This window comes from Ranitomeya variabilis, chromosome 1 (genome assembly GCF_051348905.1).
Source record: "Ranitomeya variabilis isolate aRanVar5 chromosome 1, aRanVar5.hap1, whole genome shotgun sequence".
NCBI classification, from domain to species: Eukaryota; Metazoa; Chordata; class Amphibia; order Anura; family Dendrobatidae; genus Ranitomeya; species Ranitomeya variabilis.
Window position 1 is genome coordinate 528960326 of NC_135232.1, and position 10074 is coordinate 528970399.

The window sequence follows — 10074 nt, forward strand, 5'->3', positions numbered from 1 at the left end:
CCCACACAACGCCCCTCGGTGTCTTATTTATTGGGACTGCGAGGGTGTGATTGATGGGCAGGATCAGTGCATCAGTTCGCCTGTCCCTCCTCTCCTTCCGCCTTCTTCGGACTGTGCGGCTTCATGGCCGTGGCATGCGATAAGGGATCAGATGACGCCGCACAGTCTGAAGCGGGTGTAAGGACCCGAGTGTGAGAGGCCAACATATGTGCTGCGCCAGGCCCTGAATCCCAGCCCCGCAGTGTTTTAACAATGTTAAGACACTGCGGGGCTGGGATTCATGGTCATCGCGAACCGCACCGGCCGACATTAAATGATGTCAGAAGATGGGCAGCGCTAACAGCGCTAGGCCAGGGGATAACACGACAGCGCAGACTCCTGTACAGCAAATAACAACGCTCAGGAGGCTGCACCCAGCACCAAGGTGGGATTCTTGACATCTGTGCTGCGTCTCATTACAAAGGGAACTCGCGCCTCCAACACAGTTTGACTGTATAAAGGGCTAAATGTTATACGTGTTTCATTCAGCGTGTGCAAGGAGAAAAATTAAAAGAGCAACCTTTGACTTGTGCAGCACTACTGCTGCATAAGCTGTGGCTCTTCTACTTTCTAACCCCTGAGGGGGGGTTAAAGGTTACCTTTGAAATTGGTTCAAGTAGGCTTCGGCCTACACTCTGCTCCCCCTGCAGAGCCCGGGCTCCAACACCGCTAGTTGCTGTCCGGAAGTGCTGGCTGCACAGAGCCAAACACCTCGCCAATGTGTCAGTGGGGTCCAGCACCGCCAGCTGTTCCCCTGCTGTGTAGCCGGCAACGTGTCCTGCGACCGCCACGCAGACACAACAGACCCAAAGCTGCCGCCAGTGCAGGCTTCGGCCTACACTCCCCTCCCCCTGCTCCTGCTCCTCCTCCTCCTGCTGACCCTGGGCTCTAACAAACCGCCAGTTGGGGCCCAGATGTGCTAGCTGCACAGAGAAAAACACCTCGCCAATGTGTCAGTGGGGTCCAGCACCGCCAGCTGTTCCCCTGCTGTGCAGCCAGCATCGTGTCCTGCAAAAGCCACGCAGACACTTGCTCTTGTACCTTCTGCTCCCCATCCTGGTTCCAGTACCGTCAGCTGGTTCCGGGCAGAGCCTTTGGCTTAGGTGCCTCCCTTTGGTATCCGAGTTCCACCAACGTCAGGTGGTCCTTGGTAGTGCTTTCAGGCACGGGTACCTCCTGCTTAGTAACCGGGTTCCAGTAACGTCAGCTGGTCCTCGGTAGTTCCATTGGCTCTTGGACCTTCGGCTACCCATCCGGGTTCCAGCACCGTCAGCTGGTTCTCGGCAGTGTCTTTTGCTCTTGTACCTTCTGCTCCCCATCCTGGTTCCAGTACCGTCAGCTGGTTCCGGGCAGAGCCTTTGGCTTAGGTGCCTCCCTCTGGGTATCTGAGTTCCACCAACGTCAGGTGGTCCTTGGTAGTGCTTTCAGCACAGGTACCTCCTGCTTAGTAACCGGGTTCCAGTAACGTCAGCTGGTCCTCGGTCGTTCCATTGGCTCTTGGACCTTCGGGTAGCCATCTGAGTTCCAGTTCCATCAGCTGGTTCTCGGCATTTTCTCAGCCTTCTTGTACCTTCTGCTACATTTCCAAGTTCAAGAGACTAAACACGATGACCCGGAAGACCACCCCTAAGATGACGACGACACCAGAGACGACAACCACCGTGATGACGACGACCCTGGAGACGATGACCCTGAAGACCACCCCGATGACGACGACCCCGGAGACGACGACCCTGGAGACGACGACGACCTGGAAGACCGAGAAGCAGAAGAACAAGAGGCTGCAGAACAAAGAGCAGAAGGACATTAAGCATAACACAAAATATCAGAGCAAAAAATAGTATGTAAATTATAAGCAGAAGAAGACTAAGCAGTGTATGGGGGTGAGTCCGTTCCTCCTCGTGGTGCCCCTGGATAAAGCCTGATGCTGCAGGCCAAACTGAACGCGGACAAATGTAACTGTTTTGTGACAGGCAGAACGGAAGGTGTAATCTTCAAACTTTTATAGATAACAACTACGGGAATGCCTGTCACAAATAAGAATATGATGAAGAAGTAGAATATGATGAAGATAATAGTAAAATAAAAAGAATATGAACAATGTAACCCAAAAAATAATAGGTAGAAGATGAAGAAGAAGATGAATAAGGTGAAGAAGTTGATGTCAAAGAAGCTGATGATGAGGATAATTAAGAAGAAAGCGTGGGAGAAGTAAAAAAGAAGGTGAAGGGCGTGGAAGTAGTGAAACATCAATATCTGACATAAAAAAAAAAAAAATTAACATAGTCAAATTCTTTCTAACGCCGAACTTCATAAAAAAAAATAAAAAATCCTGCTATTCTATTACATTGGGCTAAACCTCTGTCCCTTTAATATCTCCGCCACGTCCCCCAATACATCCTACATTATTCTTAGTTGTTTTCCTTCATGTAGAATGAACCTACAAGTGTATAAAGGGTTTATTTTAATTCCGATATTTTCGTCCCATTGACTTGCATTGGGATCGGGTATCGGTATCGGATTGGATCCGATATTTTGACGGTATCGGCCGATACTTTCCGATACCGATACTTTCCGATATTGGAAAGTATCGCTCAACACTAGTCATAAATAACATTCCATACGGTAAACTCATTAGAATAAGAAGGAATTGCTCTGAAAATGATGTTTTTTGGCAAAAACAGAGAAAACTTGTGAGTGTCTTCCTGAAAGAGGATATCCTAAATGGATTCAAGACAAAGCACGTAAAAAAATCTTTAAAGCAGATCATAAAAATGTATTAACAGCGAAAAATGGTAGATCTATTCATAATAATCCACAGAAACATAATAATAATCTGGTATTTAGTACCCCTTATAGTTCACAATATAGGCAGATCGTGGATATTGTTAAAAATTATTTACCGATGTTAAAACAAGATGATAAATTAAAACGAATAGTAACACACAATGATATTCAATTTGTTGCTAAAAGAGCTCCCACTGTGGGCTCGATCTTGTTCCCTAGCCTGTTCTCTATTTCTGCACGGGATACTAACCGAGCTACTTGGCTCGATGCCACAGGGTTTTTTAGATGTGGAGCCAATCGTTGTAAAACATGTAACTATGTCTATAAAACAAATAAATTCTCTTGTTTCCACAATCATAAGGCTGTGTGCACACGTTCCGGATTTTTCACTTTTTTTTTAGTTTTTTCGCTATAAAAATGTAATAAAACCGCAAAAAAAAACGCTCACATTAAGCATCCTATTAATAGAATGCAATCCGCATTTTGTATGCACATGCTGCGTTTTTTTCCAGAGCGGAAACGCATTCTGGAAAAAAACGCAGCATGTTCCTTAATTTGTGGCATCGCGGGGATTCCGCACACATAAGAATGCATTGATCTGCTTACTTCCCACATGGGGCTATGCCCACTATGCGGGAAGTAAGCAGATCATGTGCAGTTGGTACCCAGGGTGGAGGATAGGAGACTCTCCTCCAGACCCTGGGAACCATATAATTGTTAAAAAAAAGAATTAAAATAAAAAACAGGGATATACTCACTTTCTGATGGCCCCCGGAGTCCTTCCGGCACTCAGCGGTGCATGCGGTGGCTTCCGTTCCCAGGGATGCTTTGTGTGAAGGACCTGGGATGACGTCACGGTCATGTGACCGCGACGTCATCCCAGGTCCTTTGCACAAAGCATCCATTGGAACGGAAGCCACAGCGTGCACCGCTGAGGAGATCGGGGTACGTCGGAAGGTGAGAATAACCATTTTTTTATTTGTTTATTATTTTTAACATTAGATCTTTTTACTATTGATGCTGCATAGTAAAAAAAGTTGTTCACACTTGTCAAACACTCTGTTTGACAAGTGTAACCAGCCTGTCAATCAGTTTTCCAAGCGATGCTACAGATCGCTTGGAAAACGCTAGCATTCTGCAAGCTAATTACACTTGCAAAATGGTAGTGTTTAGCAGGAATACGCATGCCAATTCCACATGCGATATACCCGCTGCAGGAGTTGCGGAATTGCCGCGGAAATTTCCACGGCAATTCTGCAATGTGTGCACTTAGCCTAAAGGTACCTTCACACTAAGCGACGCTGCAGCGATACAGACAACGATGCCAATCGCTGCAGCGTCGCTGTGTGGTCTGTTGTGAACTCCGTTTTCAGGCTCCCTCTTGTGGTCACAGATGGTATTGTGTGACTTTGGTTTTTTGGCTCCCCCTGGTGGTTTGGTTTATTATCCTGCGGGTCTGCTGAATCAGCTGCCTCGTTATTCACCAGGGAGGCTCCTATTTAGCTCTGCTTCACTTCCACTTGTTGCCGGCTGTCAATGTATTCAGTGCTATTCTGATTGCTCCTGATTATCTCGTTTTCTGCCTCTTCAGGATAAGCTAGGTTCTGTCATGATCTCTGCAGGCAGAGATCATAGCAAGCCTATAGAGGGACAAGCTCTCGGAAGATGGAACTATACTGACCATGAACTAAGCCTGCCGCGCAACTAGAAATAGCCAGGTAGCATTTCCTATTTATCGCTAGATGCCCAGCTCTGGCCTAAGACCTAAATAGCTAGCAGAGGGAAATATAAGACCTGGCTCACCTCTAGAGAAATATTCCAAAGAAGACAGTAGCCCCCCACATATAATGACGGTGAGTTCAGATGAAACAACAAACGCAGCAGGAAAATAGTCTTAGCAAATTTGAGGTCCGCTTACTAGATAGCAGAAGACAGATAGTATACTTTCATGGTCAGCAGAAAAACACTAACAAAACACCATCCAGAGATTACCTTAAACTCTGGCATTAACTCATAACGCCAGAGTAGCAATCCCTGATCAACGAGAGCTTTCCAGACACAGTAACAAAACTTCAGCTGTGAACTGGAACAAATAGGCAAAACGAAACATGGACAAAAGTCCAACTTATCTAGTAGTTGTCAGAAGCAGGAACAAGCACTGAGAGGAATCAGATAACATTGTTGACCGGCAAGAAACCACCAGAGAAATGAGCTTAAATAGCGACACCCACTACTGATGGAACCAGGTGAAACAGGAAAGAGGATGACAAGTCCAATTCCACAAGCGGCCACCGGGGGAGCCCAGAATCCAAATTCACAACAGTACCCCCCCCTCAAGGAGGGGGCACCGAACCCTCACCAGATCCACCAGGGCGACCAGGATGAGCCCTATGGAAGGCACAAACAAGATCAGAAGCATGAACATCAGATGCATTGACCCAAGAATTATCCTCCTGGCCGTAACCCTTCCAGTTGACCAGATACTGGAGTCTCCGTCTGGAAACACGAGAGTCCAAAATTTTCTCCACAACGTACTCCAACTCACCCTCAACCAACACCGGAGCAGGAGGCTCAACTGAAGGTACAACAGGTACCTCATACCTGCGCAATAACGACCGATGAAAAACGTTATGAATGGAAAAGGACGCAGGGAGGTCCAAACGGAAAGAAACAGGATTAAGAATCTCCAATATTCTATAAGGGCCGATGAACCGAGGTTTAAACTTAGGAGAAGAGACCCTCATAGGGACAAAACGAGAAGACAACCACACCAAATCTCCAACACAAAGCCGAGAACCAACACGACGATGACGGTTGGCAAAACGCTGAGTCTTCTCCTGGGACAACTTCAAATTGTCCATAACCTGCCCCCAGATGTGATGCAATCTCTCCACCACCGCATCCACTCCAGGACAATCCGAGGATTCCACCTGACCGGAGGAAAATCGAGGGTGAAACCCCGAATTACAGAAAAACGGGGACACCAAGGTGGAAGAGCTGGCCCGATTATTGAGGGCGAACTCTGCCAATGGCAAAAAAGCAACCCAATCATCCCGGTCAGCAGAGACAAAACACCTCAGATATGTCTCCAGGGTCTGATTAGTCCGCTCGGTCTGGCCATTAGTCTGAGGGTGAAAAGCAGATGAAAAAGACAAATCTATGCCCATCCTAGCACAGAATGCCCGCCAAAATCTAGACACAAATTGGGTACCTCTGTCAGAAACAATATTCTCAGGAATACCGTGCAATCGGACAACATTCTGAAAAAACAGAGGAACCAACTCAGAAGAAGAAGGCAACTTGGGCAGAGGAACCAAATGGACCATTTTAGAGAAACGGTCACAGACCACCCAGATGACAGACATCTTCTGGGAAACAGGCAGATCTGAAATAAAATCCATCGAGATGTGTGTCCAAGGCCTCTTAGGAATAGGCAAGGGCAACAGCAGTCCGCTAGCCCGAGAACTACAAGACTTGGCCCGAGCACAAATGTCACATGACTGCACAAAGACTCGCACATCTCGTGACAGGGAAGGCCACCAGAAGGATCTTGCCACCAAATCCCTGGTACCAAAAATTCCGGGATGACCTGCCAATGCAGAAGAATGTACCTCAGAGATGACTCTACTGGTCCAATCATCCGGAACAAACAGTCTATCAGGCGGACAACGATCCGGTCTATCCGCCTGAAACTCTTGCAAGGACCGCCGCAGATCAGGAGAAACGGCCGACAAAATTACTCCCTCCCTAAGGATACCTGTGGGTTCAGCATTACCAGGAGAGTCCGGGTCAAAACTCCTAGAAAGGGCATCTGCCTTAACATTCTTAGAACCCGGTAGGTATGACACCACAAAATTAAAGCGAGAAAAAAATAAAGACCAGCGCGCCTGTCTAGGATTCAGGCGCCTGGCAGTCTCAAGATAAATCAAATTTTTGTGGTCAGTCAATACCACCACCTGATGCTTAGCCCCCTCTAGCCAATGGCGCCACTCCTCAAACGCCCACTTCATGGCCAAAAGCTCCCTATTCCCAACATCATAATTCCGCTCTGCGGGCGAAAATTTGCGAGAAAAGAAGGCACAAGGCCTAATGACGGAGCAGTCGGAACCTTTCTGCGACAACACTGCCCCAGCTCCGATCTCCGAAGCGTCAACCTCAACCTGAAAAGGCAGATTCACATCAGGCTGACGTAACACAGGGGCAGAGGCAAAACGGTGCTTAAGCTCCTGAAAGGCCTCTACAGCATGAGGGGACCAATTAGCAACATCAGCGCCATGTCTGGTCAAATCAGTCAGTGGTTTAACGACATCCGAAAAACCAGCAATAAATCGGCGGTAAAAGTTGGCAAAGCCCAAAAATCTCTGAAGACCCTTAAGAGAGGAGGGCTGAGTCCAGTCACAAATAGCTTGCACCTTGACGGGATCCATCTCAATGGAAGAGGGAGAAAAAATATACCCCAAAAAGGAAATTTTCTGGACCCCAAAAACGCACTTAGACCCCTTCACACATAAAGAATTAGACCGCAGAACCTGAAAAACTCTCCTGACCTGCTGGACATGAGAGTCCCAGTCATCAGAAAAAATCAGAATATCATCCAGATATATTATCATAAATTTATCCAAAAAATCGCGGAAAATATCATGCATAAAAGACTGGAAAACTGAAGGGGCATTAGAAAGACCAAAAGGCATGACCAAATACTCAAAGTGGCCCTCGGGCGTATTAAATGCGGTCTTCCACTCATCCCCCTGCCTGATCCGCACCAAATTATACGCCCCACGAAGATCAATTTTAGAGAACCACTTAGCACCCTCTATACGAGCAAACAAATCAGTAAGCAATGGCAATGGGTATTGGTACTTAACAGTGATCTTATTCAGAAGCCGATAATCAATACATGGTCTCAAAGAGCCGTCCTTTTTTGAGACAAAGAAAAACCCAGCTCCCAAGGGAGAAGAAGATGGACGAATATGTCCCTTTTCCAAAGACTCCTTTATATATTCCCGCATAGCAGCATGTTCCGGCACAGACAGATTAAACAAACGACCCTTTGGATATTTGCAACCCGGTATCAAATCTATGGCACAATCGCACTCACGGTGCGGAGGTAACGACCCAAGCTTGGGTTCGTCAAAGACGTCTTGATAATCAGAGAGGAACTCAGGGACTTCAGAGGGAATGGACGACGAAATAGAAACCAAAGGTAAGTCCCCATGAATACCCTTACATCCCCAGCTCAACACAGACATTGCTCTCCAGTCCAAGACTGGATTGTGAGACTGCAACCATGGCAATCCCAGTACCAAATCGTCATGTAAATTATACAGCACCAGGAAACGAATAATCTCCTGGTGATCCGGATTGATACGCATGGTTACTTGTGTCCAGTATTGTGGTTTATTATTAGCCAATGGGGTGGAGTCAATCCCCTTCAGAGGAATAAGAGTCTCCAAAGGCTCTAAATCAAAACCACAACGATTGGCAAAGGACCAATCCATAAGACTCAGAGCGGCGCCAGAGTCAACATAGGCGTCCGTGGCAATGGATGACAAAGAGCAAATCAGGGTTACAGACAAAATAAACTTAGACTGAATGGTGCCAATGGAAACAGACTTATCAAGCTTCTTTGTACGCCTAGAGCATGCTGATATAACATGAGTAGAATCCCCACAATAGAAGCACAATCCATTCTTCCGTCTAAAATTCTGTCGCTCGCTCCTGGACAGAATTCTATCACACTGCATACTTTCTGGCGTCTTTTCCATAGACACCGCCAGATGGTGCACCGGTTTGCGCTCCCGCAGACGCCTATCAATCTGAATAGCCATTGTCATGGACTCATTCAGACCTGCAGGCACAGGGAACCCCACCATAACATCCTTAACGGCATCAGAGAGACCTTCTCTGAAAGTTGCCGCCAAGGCGCACTCATTCCACTGAGTAAGCACAGACCATTTACGGAATTTTTGGCAGTAAACCTCAGCTTCGTCTTGCCCCTGAGATAGTGCCATCAAAGTTTTTTCTGCCTGAAGTTCCAAATGAGGTTCCTCATAAAGCAAGCCCAAGGCCAGAAAAAACGCATCCACATCGCGCAACGCAGGATCCCCTGCTGGCAATGAGAAGGCCCAATCTTGAGGGTCACCCCTGAGCAAGGAAATCACAATCCTAACCTGCTGAGCAGGGTCTCCAGCTGAACGAGACTTCAGGGACAAATAAAGCTTACAATTATTTCGGAAATTCTGGAAGCTAGCTCTATTCCCTGTGAAGAACTCCGGCAAAGGAATTCTCGGCTCAGATACTGGAGCATGTACCACAAAATCTTGTAAATTTTGTACTTTCGTGATGAGATTATTCAAACCCGCAGTTACACTCTGAAGATCCATTATTGTCAGGTGCACACAGAGCCATACAGAGATTAGGAGGAGAGAGAGAAAAAAGACTGCAGCAAGGCAAACTGGAAAAAAAAAAAAAAAATTCCAGCAGACTTCTTATAACTCTCCTTTCTCAACCTGGGTCTTTAACACTTTATTGGCCGGTCAAACTGTCATGATCTCTGCAGGCAGAGATCATAGCAAGCCTATAGAGGGACAAGCTCTCGGAAGATGGAACTATACTGACCATGAACTAAGCCTGCCGCGCAACTAGAAATAGCCAGGTAGCATTTCCTATTTATCGCTAGATGCCCAGCTCTGGCCTAAGACCTAAATAGCTAGCAGAGGGAAATATAAGACCTGGCTCACCTCTAGAGAAATATTCCAAAGAAGACAGTAGCCCCCCACATATAATGACGGTGAGTTCAGATGAAACAACAAACGCAGCAGGAAAATAGTCTTAGCAAATTTGAGGTCCGCTTACTAGATAGCAGAAGACAGATAGTATACTTTCATGGTCAGCAGAAAAACACTAACAAAACACCATCCAGAGATTACCTTAAACTCTGGCATTAACTCATAACGCCAGAGTAGCAATCCCTGATCAACGAGAGCTTTCCAGACACAGTAACAAAACTTCAGCTGTGAACTGGAACAAATAGGCAAAACGAAACATGGACAAAAGTCCAACTTATCTAGTAGTTGTCAGAAGCAGGAACAAGCACTGAGAGGAATCAGATAACATTGTTGACCGGCAAGAAACCACCAGAGAAATGAGCTTAAATAGCGACACCCACTACTGATGGAACCAGGTGAAACAGGAAAGAGGATGACAAGTCCAATTCCACAAGCGGCCACCGGGGGAGCCCAGAATCCA